Genomic DNA, 14,495 nt, shown 5'->3' with positions numbered 1-14,495 from the left:
CTCACCTCATCTGACTCTGAAATCCCTCTGGGCAGAGCAGCTATCCTCAGCCAGCCCCATGGCAGAGAATAAGAGAGACCCAAGGGCAGGTTACCAATGCTGGGGTGGGTGAGGGTGGCCAGGTGGGGAGGAGCAGCTGGAGAGAAACCAGGGCAGAAGGGGGTCCCGAGACCTGGAAGGCAACAGACTCCAGGCAGCAGGTTTGCGCTCCTGACCAGGGCTCGGTGGTGTGCTGGGGAACGTTCTAGACCGGTTTGTAGGGAGGTGAGTGCCCTGATATGTAGCGTTTGCCGGCGTCTGTGGTGTAAATGCTCCCACCCTGGCAGGTCGCAAGCTACCAACGTGAGATGGCCATAGACACGATCAGTTCTCACGAGCCAGTCGGAGAGACTCCAGAGCACCCCAGGCAAGACTGCTGCTGTGCCAACCACACAGGGTGGGATACTTATGTCCCAGTTGCTTCAAGGGAAGAGAGGAGGGCCTTGTGTGCCGTTTTAAGCTACCATTAACTGTGGACGTAACACATGACAGGTGAAGCATTTTACGTGCAGTATCTCAGTTAATTCAAAGCACAATCCTCTGAGCTAGACATTATCTCTATTGTCCTGATGAAGAAACTGAGGCTCAGAGAGGTGAAGTGACTTGCCCAAGGTCACACAGCCAGTGAGTTATGGAGCCTGGATTTGAACCCACGAGTGTGTGACTTCAAAGCCCACACCCCAGCCACACACACCCCCAGCCTCCAGCCAGGTAGTTCTAGGACCTGAGTTGGGGCTGGATTTTCAGGCAGGAGTTCATGGGATCCCTCTGTGGGGCTGGCAGCCGAGAGTCCTGACCAAGGCCCAGAGGAGATGCTTACCTCCCTTGGGGGAGGTTCTGAGAGGTTTGAGACACCTCCACATGGGTGGGGCACTACCTAGCCCTCACCCAGGGCAGAGGCACCACTCAGCACCCCCAGGGCTCCTCAGACCCTCCCTCCCTCCTTTCCTTCTTTGCCGCTGAGTGTCCTGCCCCAGGAGGCAGTCCCCACACTGCCAGGCATGTAGTACGTGCTCAATTCACACTGAAGAAGTGAACCAATGATATCTTCTGATTCTCTCTCGTTTTGTTTGAAGTCAAAGACCAGATTTCCTATGGCTTCAAAGTGTTATCACCTTGCAGAAAAGGGACGGAGAAGCAAGCCAGACTTTGCTGAGCACCTACTGTGTGTCACATGCATACATGTTACTCATCCATGCCTCCCAACACTCTCACAATTGCAGGTATTACCATTCCCATTTCACAGATGTAGAAACTGAGGTTCAAATTGGCCAAATGACTAGCTCAAGGTCACCTGATAGTAAGTGGCAGAGCTGGGGTTCAATCCCATATCTTTGATCCCCAAGCCCCTGCTCTACTCCTCTGCTGTGCTGTGTCCCCCAGAAAGAAACAGCACCTTTTATCCAGGAAGCTACTTACAGTTTGTCAAGACTTGTCCATTTCCTTCTTGTATTTTGTCGTTGCAAATTGACCCATGGCGGTGGCAGGGCAGGAAAGCTGGGGGAGAGGAAGGTGGGCTCAGGAGAGAAGGACGTCCCCTGCCCCACGGCACTTAGTCCCATCCCGGCCGACTCCTGGTCCAGGACTCACCCCACCTCCCGGGACAGCCTGTCAGTGGCCTTGGTAGTGAGAGTGTTGGCCCAGCCTTGAGGGCAGTCCCATTCACAGAGGACCCCACTGATGCAGGGTCTCCTTAGAAGGCGGCCCTGGCCCCTGTGCAGGCGCCTGCTCTTGGAGCCGTATCTGATGAAGAGGGGTGCTGAACAGGTAGCCCCACGAGGTGACAGCAGAGGTTTCTTATAGGGTTAAAAGTCTGCCTTGGAGCCAGCACTTACCTCCCAGGCCTGGCTTAGCTGTGGTGTGTCCGAGGCAGATGGCTGCGTGACGAGGCCTCAGGCTCCCCATCTGCAAAACGGAAGCGTAGGCTGACAGGGGCACGGCAGCGTCTCCCAGCCCCGACGGGCCCCGATTCCACATAAACCCGCTCCCCAGGCAGATCCCAAAGGGAATTCCCCTGGGGAGAAAAGTGGGATGCCCTTGTGGGGACGACTTTGGAGGCCATCAAGGCCATCAGCATTGCCCACTGCCCACCTCCCTCTTCAGCCAGCTCTGACTCCACATCTCACTTCTACCCTGCTTCCGTAGGCCCCTTGCTGGACGCCCTAGCGGGGCCCAAGCATTCCCCAGACCTCTAGCAGGGTAGGAAGGAGATGCCTGAGTTCAAATCCCAACACCACTTACTGAACAACCTTGGCCAAGGTCCCTGACCTCTCTGTGCCTCAGTTTTATCATCTATAAAATGGGGATAATAGTCAAAACTACCTTAAAGGGTGAGAATTAAATGAGCCAAAACACGAAAAGTTCTTAGAACAAACATACCTGGCGTGTAATAATTGTTCGGCCAATACCACCTCTCAGTACTACTATTTAGGATTCATAGTAATACCATCTTTTCTGCCCAGCAGGGCAACCATCAAGGCCCTGGAGGGAGCACTGGATTGAGAGTCCTGAGCCCACAGCTCTCATCTCAAGTCACCCACGACCCTGGGGACGAGGGCCCCTTCCCCTCTCCTGGCCCGTTTCTCCTTCTGTCAGGCGGCTCCCCTCAGCTCTCAGCACACCTGGGAATCTGTATGTGTCTACTGGATGTGCTTTTCCTCCCAGCCGAGGCTGATGTGTCCCTAGCCCAGAGTCTGCCCCAATCCCGGTTAGTAGAATGAACACGTTCCCTGGGGAAGGTGGGTGTTACGTGGTGCGGCTGTCCCACGACACTGTGGAATTCTATCCTGCGGCAGGCCCTTGCCACGGGCCTTATGTTCCTCATCCTGTTTAATCCTTCAAACCCTTCTAAGGTTCCTCCTATTCCCAGGATAAGGACAGGACTCTGTAACTGGTCCACAGGCCCCTGCCCGCTCCTGCCCCTTGCCCACTCTCCCTGTCTAAGTCATCCGGGTCTCCTTTCCACCCCTTGAGAAAGGCTAAGCCCTTTCCAACCTCAGGCCCTTTGTCACCACCCCGTCCTTTTACCTAGTGAACTCCTGCTCAGTCACCACCCCCTTGGGGAAACCTCCAACACCCCCTCACTCCCACGAGAGACATTCCTGCCTAACGTGCTCATGGCCTCTGCCCCTTTATCGCAGACCCCTTGGTAAATTTACATTCGTTTGTGTGCTCATTTCATTTCACAGCTGTCTCTAAACCCTCCTGAGAGCGGATACCATGAGCTTTTCTGCTCACCGCTGTATTCTCCGCACCTAGCAAGGAGCTTGACAAGTAGTGGACATCAGTGGATATTTGTTGAACAAGTGAGCTGTCAGAGAGGCAGAAAGCAGATGGTGCTGTGCCTGTTTTACAGATGAGGAGCCTGAGGCCAGAGAGATGGAGAGATTTGCCCAAAGTCACACAGCCCATCAGGGTGGAGCAGGGTTTGAGCTAGTCCATTGAGCTCAAGCTCCCAAGCTTGGTGCACCCACCCCCACTTCCTTGCTACCTTTGGGTACAAACAGGGACTGAGACAGCTGAGCCCCTTCATGTCCCAGAGGCAGGGGTTTGAGTGACAGGTCAAGGGCTTCGGTTATGCTGAGAGCCCTGGCTGCTTGGAAACCTCATAAGGGGTGAACCCCCAAGCCTGCTGCCCCTCTGCAAGCCTTCCAGGAGAGATCTGAGTTCTAACTCTGGCTCCAGCTGCTTAGTCCTGGGCTTGTCCACTCCATTCTCCAGACCTCGGTTTCCTCATCAGTAAAACAGGAGTGATCTGCTCCACATAGCAGGTTAATTGTGTGTACCTAGATGTGTGCATTAGCACACAGGAAAACGCTCAGCAGACAGCTGATGTGGCCCCCGCAGCCTCCCTCCCGTTCTGATGAGCCGCAGACCACGGGCATGGCCACATTCATGCCTGAACTTCTTACTGATCACAACTTCAGTTGTGTCCGGCTCTCCTGCCAGTCAGCAGGCAGGCCTCTCAGCTTGTAGCATCTCAGTTGTCACCCCTGCCCTTGTCCTCTCTGGGAGGTCCTCTTTCCCTGCTGGGTTCCTACAGCCTCCTCAGTGGGAGGACGTCCACAGAGATCACAGGCTTCAGGGCAGTCGGCGTTAGGTTTAAATACTCAGTCCTGTGCCACACAGCTGTGTGCCCTTAAGCAAGACACTCACCCTCTCTGGGCTTGATCTTCTCTAAACTGAGGGCTGAGAACACTAAATTATCCTGGGGTGGTGATGAGGAGTAAATGACAGCTCTTGTGTTAAGTGCCTGGCACATAGTAGGTGCTCAGCAAATGACAGATTTTCTTCCCTCTTCTCCTGACATTGCTGGATTCATTGTCCCCACTCCCTCTGTTTCCTCCTTCCTCCTCCTTTTCTTCCTCCAGGGAGTCAGCCTTCTGGCAGGAGTGAAAACACATACATACACACAAATGTTAAATAGGGACCCCAGCACAGTACCTCACGTTTAGTGAGGGCTGAATAAATATTTGATGATTGAATAATCCAAAGAAATGAATTACTAACGGTAAAATGTCAGGCTGTAGGTACCTTGGAGAGAGCATTTAGGGACAGGGGCTCCTCTCTGGTTGCTTAACTCACCTTGAGTCCAGCCCTGGGCTCAGGCATCCTGAGCCTGTTGAGACATCTCTGGACAGGGTATCTGAGTGAAGTTGGGGGGGTCTTCCTTTCCCCTTCCCAAGGTGGGCATGCAGAGGAAGCCCCATTCATTGACAGGTTCAGGAAATAGCAACTCTTAAATCAGGACCTGCAAGCAAGCCCAAAGAATATTTCCAGAGCCATAAAGAGATGCAAATACCAGTTTAAAACCACCAGGGGAATTGCATTTTCATTCAACAAACCTGTATTCATCAGTTCAATCAATATTTATTAAGGCTCTGTGCCCAGTGCTAGGGACACAACAGGCAAATGAGACTTGTTCCCTATCCCTAAGGAGCCCCCCAGACTGATGGACAAGACAGATGTGCATAAAAAAATTAATTGCAGCAAATCTTTTGAGGGGGAGGGGGAGGCAGGGATGATGGAGGGGAAATCAGGGAAGGCTTCCTGGAGGAGGGATTGTTGGAGTTGAGTTTGAAGGATGATAGAAGTTCTCCTGGCAGACAAGTGGGGAAGCAAGGCATCCCTGGCAGAGTAGACGGTACACACAAATACACAGAAGCATGGAAATGCAAGGGTGTGTTTCAGAAGCAAGGAAGGCTTGATGTAGGGAAAGTGGACAGAGGATAAGGGGAGGGGTCTGGAACAGTCATCCAGGCCTCATGAGTCATGGTAAGGAATTTGGGTTTTATGCTGAAGGCACAGGGCAGCCAAAGAGGGGTTTAGAGGAATTAAGGAAGGTCCTTAGGGTGTAGGGGGTGGGTAAATGGGAGGAGGATGGCAGGCGGAGCAGCAGGGAGACCAAGGTGAGGAGGCAGGATGGACGGATGGGAGTGGGCAGTGTGTAAGTGCGTGTGCATTAACACGGCGGCATTAACCTGAAAGGCTAGCCGCCCGTGGATGAGACGGTGTTCCTCCGGCTTGGAAAAGGCAGCCTCCCCCAGGGAGTCCTCCCAGAGTAGCTCTTGACTCACTAGGCTCTGTGTTCTGCCAGGTGGGAAAGTGCCTGCTCCCTAATTGGCCCCTATTCCTGCCCTCGCAGAGAGGTGGCAAGTCAGCCATAGCCACATACCTGCCCCACCCCACTGGAGGGTTGGGGTGGGCCCTCTGGGCTGAGGTTTTCTGATCTGTGGGAAATCCAGGTCCCGCGTGGCTCCCTGGACGCAGGCTTATGCCTGCCTCCTACAGTCCCTGGACTCAGCGTGGGGCCTCACGCAGCCCTGGTTTTAGGCCCCAGTTCCCCTACTCTGTGACCTTGGGCAACATCATTTCACCTCTCTGTACCTCAGTTTCCTCATCAGTAAAATGGTGGGGGGGAAGGGTAAAAATAGCACCTACCTCCCAGGATTTTGCGAAGCTCACACCACATGAGACACACGGTAGGATGTCGATGTGAATGGCAGCTGGAGTTAGCCAGGGGTCAAGCCTGTACCCTCCTTCCTGAGGGAGCAAGACCCAGTGGGAGGAGCTGGGAATCGGGGACCTGGGTTCAAGTCTCAGCAGGGCTGTCTGGCCCTTCAGAGTCCTAGAGACCAGCCCTGCCTAGGCCCCACTGGTGGTATCTGAGAACCATCATAAGCCAGTGGGATGAGGGGCTGGGACAGGCCCACTCTCCCAACCTTTCCCAGGGGCCTTCGGAAGAAGTTCACCCCTATGCTTTTTCTATGAATAACAGCTGCCATTCTCCTCTAGTGTGCAAACCTGCCAAATAGGTATTATTGTCCCCACTTTGCAAATGAGAAAACTGGGACTCAGGAAGGTTGAGTCATTTGCCCAAAGTCACATAGCTGGTAAATGAAGGAGCCAGGATTTGAACCCAGGTTTGTCTGACCACAAACCTGGGCTGTCTTGTCTCAGCCCAAGATCAGGTTGTCTTGAAGGACTTTTGGGCTTTGGTGGGAGTGGGTATAGGACCCCAATGTGGTGGAGGAAAGACTTAGGACAAGCTGGGCCACATAGCCCCCTAGACATTCTGTGGCCCCTTGAGGTCATGGGCCTAGGAGAGTCTGAGTCATGGGCCTCAGAGTTGGGTGGCTTGAGGCGAGGACAGAGGGAAGAGCCTAAAGCTCAAGTGGGACAGATCTGGGTTCAAATCTCAGCTCTGGCCCTCACTGGCCCTGTAATTCCTAAGCAAGTTGTTCAAAATCTCCAGGCCTCAATTTTCTCCTGCAAAATGGGAAGAAGCCCATTCTCTCCGTGAGTGATTAGTGGAAGTCAGACAAGGCAGGGATGGGAGGGGCCTTTGGAAATAGCTTCTCATCCCCTGAGGGGCCCAGCCAGCAGCTCATTGTGATGGCAGGTGCCCCAGGACCCCCGCCCAGGCTTCAGAAGACCCTGAGCTGGGCAAGGTGAGGGCAGGTATAGCCTTCATTCCTGCTTCCCCTCAAGGGGGAAAGCCCCAGAGAGCCCGCATCTACCAGAGAGGACACAGCTGGCCTCGGATTGCTTTCCATTCTGCCTGCCTCAGACCTGTCTGGACCTACCTCATCAGTCTCCCTTATGCAAAATGCCTCCATCAGCTGGGGCCAGGCTCCCCACCCTCATCCCTGGGTGGACTGACCCTCTCTACTCCCCCTCTCTCTCCGGCCCCAGGATCTGCCCCAAGGGGAGAAAACTGGGCAACTAAACACTGTTTGAAATATGACTGGACCGGCTCTCCCCTCACTCCTGCCCTATTTCTCATATCTTCCCCCAACCCTGACCCCCAAGCCATGTCCACCATAAGCCAAATCATGCTGGAGGCAGAAGCTGTGGGTAATCCTCCTGGCTGGCCTCCTGCCTCTCTCCCCCTCTTCCCTGTGAGTGACCCTGACCTGTCGTTTCCAGCCTTCCCAGAGTTGCGACACTGGTGCCATTGTTTGTCTGATTTCACAACACCTCTGCCTGCCCAGTACCTCCTGCCCCCAACATATCCTGGAAGGACAGGCCAGATGCCCCAGGTGTGTCTGCTGCAGGAAGGGGAGGCAAAGGGGGCAGGGCAGGGGACGAATGTCTGTGGCCAGATTCGACCCTCAAGGATGACCTTGGCAAGCCACTTACATTCTTTTCTTGAGGCCTCAGTTTGCTCCACTATAAAATGGGAGAACTGGATAAGAGTCTTTCTAGTTCTGGTATTTGAACTTAAAATCACATAGCAGCAGATTTCATTCAAGCCTTTATTGCGGCACCCACTACATGCTGGGAGCTGGGACTCTGGAGACAGAGTTGATGTGGTCACAGCCCAATGAGGGAGACAGATGTGAAACCATCACAATATGTTGTGATCAGAGCTGGGCCAGAGTTACGAACTAATTCTGTTGCTGGAATCAGGAAGGACTGTCCGAGGAAGGGGCATTTGAGCTGGACTTTGAAGGATGAGTAGGAGTTCATAGGCCTAACATAAGAAAAACTTCCAAACTCTGCTATTTAACATTTGGACTGCCTCAAAAGTTAGGGAATATCCTGTACTTGGGGTGTGGCTGCAGAGGCTGAAGTACACAGGCCTGAAATGCCAAGAAGATGGGAGCTTAGCCAGGTGCCGTGCTAGTCTTAGATCCTGAGAATCAAAATCCATAAGCTCCTGAGAGTTTGGTGTCTGTTCGTGAAGACCCAGCCCACCCCTCACAGGGGCTAGTGAGCAGGCAGGACTTAGAACTGCCAAGTGGATGAGTACTGGGGCCCCCAGGCGGCCTGTGCCATGCTGGCCTTCACATGTAGGGAGCCCTGGGCTTGGAGTCCTCAGGCTTCGGTCACAGGTTCAGTCTACCCCTTCCCAACCAAGGGACCTTGTGCTGGCCACCACACGCCTCTGAGCCACACGCAGATTCCTAATCTGTAACATGGGTGCTCACAGCAGCCATTCCAGCAGTACTTGTGAGAAGCAAGCGATTTACTGTTTTGCAGGTGGCCTTTGTGAACAAAAGTGTGCCGGACACGGACGGGATTGTTATTGCTCAGATGGTAGCTCATAACCGGCCCCTGGTGGGACTGTTTGTTTTGTAATCACAGGGAAAGGGTTTTGCCCCCATTAATGTCATGGTAATAACGGTGGGATTCCTGGTCCAGACAGTTGCTCCAACAGATGGGAGCTGGAGTGGTCCTTTCCCCTCTGCCGGTCTGTGCTCACCCTCACCCCAGTGTCTCTGACACTTTTACTTGGCCCCGTGTTGGGGGGCAGAGGCTGGCCCGGCCCCTCCTGAAGTAGAGTTTGTCTTAGAAGTCTGACTGGAGAGGGGCCAGTGGAGTCCCCCCGTCTGCACCCCCAAGAAGGGGCCGAGGTGGGAGGTCCCTGTCGCAAGCTATTGGTAGAGGACGAAAGCCTCCCTAAGCGGTGTCCTGGGCTGCTCCCTCGGAACCCAGCCTGGTGCCTTCCCTGCCTGCCCTACTGGAGCCCAGGGCCACCCAGTGCTCAGCACCCTAAGCTTCTCAGCAGCCTCCCTGCATCTCACTCTGCCTGGCCCGGAGACAGAAGGGGACCCCTTGGTGGGGTTAGGGGGATGAAGGGCAAGGGGGTATCAGCGTGGCCTTGTTGACAGGGGCCCTGCCGCTGGCGCTCCTGGCTCCATGCCTCCCGTGGCCCCTCTGCCCGGCCAGGTTCTGATTTTGGTGCAGTGCAGACTTTCAGCTTAACGAGACAAATTGATATTCTGTGCCAGCCCAGGGATGGAGCGGCAGCTTGGGACGCTCGCTTGGGCGGGCAGCTCAGAAGTGGTCAGGGGATGGGGGCAGGGGAAGGAGGCAGCTCTAGTCTAGGACTCCCTCCTGGGGCACCCCCAGCCCTCACCCTGCCCGCACACACCCCCTCCACGCGGACAGGTGCCCCAAGACACTCCTGAAGGTCCTTCCACCTTCAGTGCCCTCCTGCCAAGCAGGGCAACCCTCCTGGAGGGGGCACGGCAGTGGAGGGGGAGGCTCCTGAATCTGAGAGAAGCCCCTTCACCCACTGTGACCTCCTCCCCTTGCTCCTGGGGCTGTCCTCCCACCTGGCTGGATTTAAAGAGGCAGCAGGTCTGCCAGAGATGAGGCAGGAAGAAGCAGGCAACTGGTTGGGGGAATCCCATTCCTGCAGACTCCTTGTTGGGGGTCCCTAGGGTCCTCTGGACATCACCAGCCCCCGGCAGCTCATCACAGATGTCCCTGCAAATTCTGTAGATGCGCGAGGCGTATGCAGTGGGCACCCGTGAGTAGAGAAGTGGCCTCTTGAGGGGCTCCTCTGGGCATCACCAGCCCCCGGCAACTCATCACAGATGTCCCTGCAAATTCTGTAGATGCGCGAGGCATATGCAGTGGGCACCCGTGAGTAGAGAAGTGGCCTCTTGAGGGGGTCCTCTGCAGACCTGCAGCCCCCAGGCAGGTGGGGCTGCACACAGTCCGGCCCTGGGGCTGCAGGGGTTCAGGGGTTGCACTTCCACGGCAGCAGGGAGTTCACTGCGGGCTCTGCTCCATCGGTCCTGCAACCACAGTTGTGTTTAGACTGTGTTCAGTCCACTGCTCCTCATGTGACCTTTGCCCCCAGGTCTGGGGGTGTCCTGATCAAGAGGGGGCACCAGAGCCCCTGCCCAGCTGAATGGGTCCCCCAGAAAGTAAGGGAAGACTTAGGGCCATTTGAGCAAAATCCTCCTCTCTCTATTGCTGACCCCCCTCCACTGCTCGAAGGACCCCCTCCCCTCCAGCGCAGCCCCAAGCCTACCCTCACCATGCCCTTGACATTCCCTCCAACTTCGGGGGAGCGGGCGTATTCCTGGGACTCCGCCAGCTTCAGTTCCTCATGATCCCACGGGAGGAATTAAAACCGCAAACAACACCGTGGTGGTTCGGTCCACGTCCCCCCGCCCCCCACTCTCCTCCCCCAGTCCCCCCACCAGAACGAGGCCTCCCCGCGTCCCTCCCTTGTCCTCCTGCCCCCTCCCCCAGCCTCCAGCAGCGCAGCGGCCTCTGCCTCCCCGGAGACTGCATTTTGCCGGGCGAGATGCTCTCCTAGAAGCCGGCGCCGACGCCTCCCCCCCCCCGCCCCCCCCCCCACTCCTCGGGCAGGATGGTACAGTCTGCAGAGGGACCCGGGCACGCTGGCTGGGCTCAGCCGCGGCACCAGCTGCCGCACCGAGATTACGGGGCTGCCCGCCTGGAAACCGTGCCGGATTTGTGGCGATTTTCATAGCCAAGTAAGTACCGGCATCCCCCAGCATGAGAAATAAAAAATAAAAAGCGCCCCACTCCGCTCTCCCCTTCCTCCCTCACCCAATTTATTTTGTTTCATTTCATTTGGTTTTTTTCAGTGCTGATGGTGGTGGCGGCGGCGGCGGCGGCGGCGGTGGGGGGGGGGGGACCAGGGGGGAGCCGGGCTTGTTTATCTGACAGCAGCTGAGGCTGCATTGGGAGCCGCCGCTGAGGGAGACACTAGTGTGAGGGTCCGTGTGTTGGGGGGAGGGCTGGGGCGCTGGGGACACGGGCAGGGGGGCCTCGGACAGGCGGATACCCGGGATCTCAGGCAGATTCCGGCAGCCTCTGGACAGCAAATGCCCCTAATGAATGTTACGCAAGGGCCGGCCAGCCGGCAGCGCGGGGCAAGGTTCTTTTCCATCTGAGCTGCGTCCCAGGGAAACAGAGGACCAGAGGGTGCCCCCTGCCCACTGCGGCCAGAGTCCCAGGAAAGAGGCAGAGGGAGGCCCCCGTGGAGGGTCCCCTTGGTGGGGTGGGCTGCTGTGTGCCCCGGACCTCCGGGTCAGGCCAGCCAGGGTGTGTGGTGGCATGGACAAGTCCCCCGGTCCCTGAGATGGCCAGGAGAAGGGCAGGAGCGGGATGGCCGGGCCATTTCGTAGCGGTCATGCTGGGTGGTGGAGTTGGCACTTTCTCCCCAAAGCCCCGTTCCTCTGCCAGCCTCGGTGGCCTCTGGCTGAGCCCTAGGCACCTGGGGCTCCTCCCTGCTCCCTGGCTGGGTCAAGATGGGGAAATCCAGCAGGGGGCCTCTGCACTCCCCAAGGGTGGGCTGCTAGGGGCGGCCACCCTTTCTAGCCAAGTGGCCATTCCGCGCCACGGCTGTCCTCTGCTCACCCAGGTCATGTGGGGAGGGGTCTCTGTGGCTGGCCTGCCCCAGACAGGCAAAAGCCCTGGGGATCTGGGGACCTCCACCCAGAGACCCAGCCTGGCTCGACCTTCAGAAGGGTAAGTGAGCAGCAGGCGGGACCAGCACAGGGTCTTGGTGTGACCCTGAACCCCCTTGCCTGGCACAGAACAGGCTCCTTTCCTCGCCTGCATTGCTCTCCAAATCGCTGGGAGGAGGCAGAGCTGATGTTTGGGGCATTTCCAGGAGTGGCGGGCGCCCTCCGGAGAAATTCTGCTTTGATGTGTGCAGTACGAGGGGGCTTGGCGCACAGGCCTTGGGGGCCTCCGCCTGTTAACTTCGTTGAAGGAGCAGTGGCAGGGAGGGGGCTGCAGCTCTGGGGGAACCCTGCTGGCGGGGTCCAGGAAAGAGGCTGATGGCCCGTATTATTTAGCCACCTTTGTACCCCCAGTCCCATTCTCATCAAGGCATATATACATCCACAGATTTGCACAGGTGCACATGTACAAATATAGTACACAGAGTAGTGCATCGTATATGTTCAAATCACACACACACATACGGCGTGCCCATGCCCTCAGATACACCCAGCACATGTGAATACAGCGCACATTCCTGAATATCACTGCTCACCTGCAGAATACAGCATGCACACGAATGCAGCATGCACATGCGCACACACACACACGCACTCATACCTGTGAATGCAGCATGCCCGCACATGCATGTAGCACCAACACAGGAATGCAGTAGGCTGCTCATGGGTGGTGAATCGGCCTGCACGCCGCGGTGCCCTGCAGCAGCCGCAAATGTGGCATGTGTCCATGTGAGAGCTGGCCCCTGTGAAAGTGACAAGCACACACATGTGGTGTCCTGAGTGCCATCTGCATGCCTGTCTGTGCATTGGCAGGCACACAGCCTGCTGGAATGCGCCCACAGGTGAATGTAGGTTGCACAGGTACAAGGACAGCCCAGGCACACAGATGCAGCACCTCTGCAGGTGCTGTGTGCGCACACCCGCCCCTCGGCAGCTAGGTATCCTCCATGGGGGTGAAGGTGCCTCTCTGGGCACTGGAGAGGCTTGCGTCTCATGGACTGCCTGTGGGGACAGAGGGACACCTGCTCCCACACAGGCCTAAGGGGAGGGCCAGGCTTCATTCCCAGGAAGCCATGATTGGGCTCAGCAAGGCCGTCTTGGGTTATTGATGTTCTGCAGAGAGGGCTGCCCAGAGTTGGAAAGGAAAGAGGAGGGGGCGGGGGCAGCTACTGCCCACCAGGGCAGACCAGCCACTGGTCTGGGGGCAGCTCCAGACCACCAGGAGCCCGGACTAGACCCACCACCCCCTTCTCTGGCACCAGAAAACCGGCACACGGCTGTGGGGTCTCGGAAAGCTGGGTCCTGGGACGCCTCCAGCAGCCTCCAAAGTCCTCTTCAAACCGAAGGTCAGAAAAGCTGCCCGTGGCTGGTCCCTTCCCGCTGTTTTCACACTACCCCCACCCCAATTCTCCCTGCCCAGTACAGGTTCGGGTCAAGGGACGGGGGTAGATAATAATAAGCCCTCTAGCATTCGCTGAGCTAATGACTCTGCGTGCGTCGCTTCAGTGGGGCCTCTCATAGCCTTGTTATTCTCACGCCACAGATGAGGAAGCTGCACAGAGAAGTGAAGACACTTACCCAAGGTCACACAGCTGGAACGTGTCAGAGATGGGATGGAAGCCAGGCCGTCAGGCTCCCTGCCTGCCCTCCTGGACCCTCTCCTCCTCTCCCCTCCTGTGGGAGGCCAGCTCCAATTTGGGGTGCCAACTTCTTGAGCACCAGTAGGCCAAGAACTTAGGATTTGGGGGTGAGGCTCCAAGAAAGGGTCCAGAGGGTCTCCTGTGGGTAAAGGCAGAGCCCTCCACAGGCAGGCGTGGCCTTGTCCTAGGCAGCAGGACAGTTCTGCCATCCCATGACCCCATGGAACTGACAGCACCTAGAAAGGCAAGCAGACTGCGCTCTGAAGTGCCCTGGCCCAGACCCAATGAGAAGAGGGAAACTGAGGTCCAGCCAGGGGAAGGGACTTGTCCAAGGTCATACTGTGTTCTAGGGAGAGTGGGGAGTCTTGCTAGCCCATCTCAGGTCCCAGGCTTGCAGCAGCAAAGGCCTATTTGGGCCCCTGGTTTCCCGCAGATGTTTGAGTCCGAGTTAAAAGGATGCTTACACCAGACCCAGGCTCTGCTCCTGGCCAGCTGTGTGACCTTGGGCAAGTCGCTTTGTCTCTCTGCTCCTCAATGTCCTCGTGTGTGACCAGGGCAGACCTGTCCCTGCCCTGCCTTAGCCCGCAGTGGCCGGGGCCCTGGTCTCCTGGAGAGGACTGTGCACAGAGCTGTGACTGGCGTCAGGGCCGGGAGCCAGGGCAGGAGAGCACCTTGCTGCTGCGATTGGCCAAGGTCAGGAGGGGGAGCAAGGATGGGAACTTCTAGGTCGGTGAGTCTCAAACATGACTGCACTTAAGGAATCACCTGGTGGGGGCAGATTTCTGGGTCTCCCAGTAAGTCAGGAGGTCCTGGGGGCTGCCTTTTCACGGGAGCCCCAGGGTTCTCATCTCTGTGGCTCTGTGCCTTGGGGGAGCCAAGGTGCATGAGAATGAGCTCGGGGAGCTCACAGGCTCTTGGAGCTGGGGGTGACCTGGGCATCATGCTGTTCCCCTGCCACTGCCACATCTGGGGAAACTGAGGGTGCCTGGCAAGTTGGTGCCGGAGGGAGACTGAAACTCGGGTCTCCAGCCCTCCAGTCCCCCGTCCCACCCCCAGCCCCTGGCTTCAACCTGCACAG

At 56.9% G+C, this 14,495-nt stretch overlaps 1 protein-coding gene across 5 annotated transcripts in view; it reads left to right on the top strand.

The window, feature by feature from the left end:
* Positions 1–14,495, top strand: part of ATP2B2 (ATPase plasma membrane Ca2+ transporting 2) — a 352,425-nt gene that overhangs the window by 179,715 nt on the left and 158,215 nt on the right. The window contains exon 1 of one of the 5 annotated variants that reach the window (XM_059940373.1): positions 10,744–10,781. The exons of the other annotated variants lie outside the window; for them this stretch is intronic. The gene's annotated coding sequence lies outside the window, so the exon portion shown is untranslated. Of the gene's footprint in view, positions 1–10,743; positions 10,782–14,495 lie in introns of those variants that run through there. 5 annotated transcript variants of the gene reach the window in all.

Source organism: Balaenoptera ricei, chromosome 11, assembly GCF_028023285.1.
Source record: "Balaenoptera ricei isolate mBalRic1 chromosome 11, mBalRic1.hap2, whole genome shotgun sequence".
Classification (NCBI taxonomy): Eukaryota; Metazoa; Chordata; class Mammalia; order Artiodactyla; family Balaenopteridae; genus Balaenoptera; species Balaenoptera ricei.
Note: the sequence above shows the minus strand (reverse complement) of the source record. Positions and strands in the feature narration are given on the sequence as shown.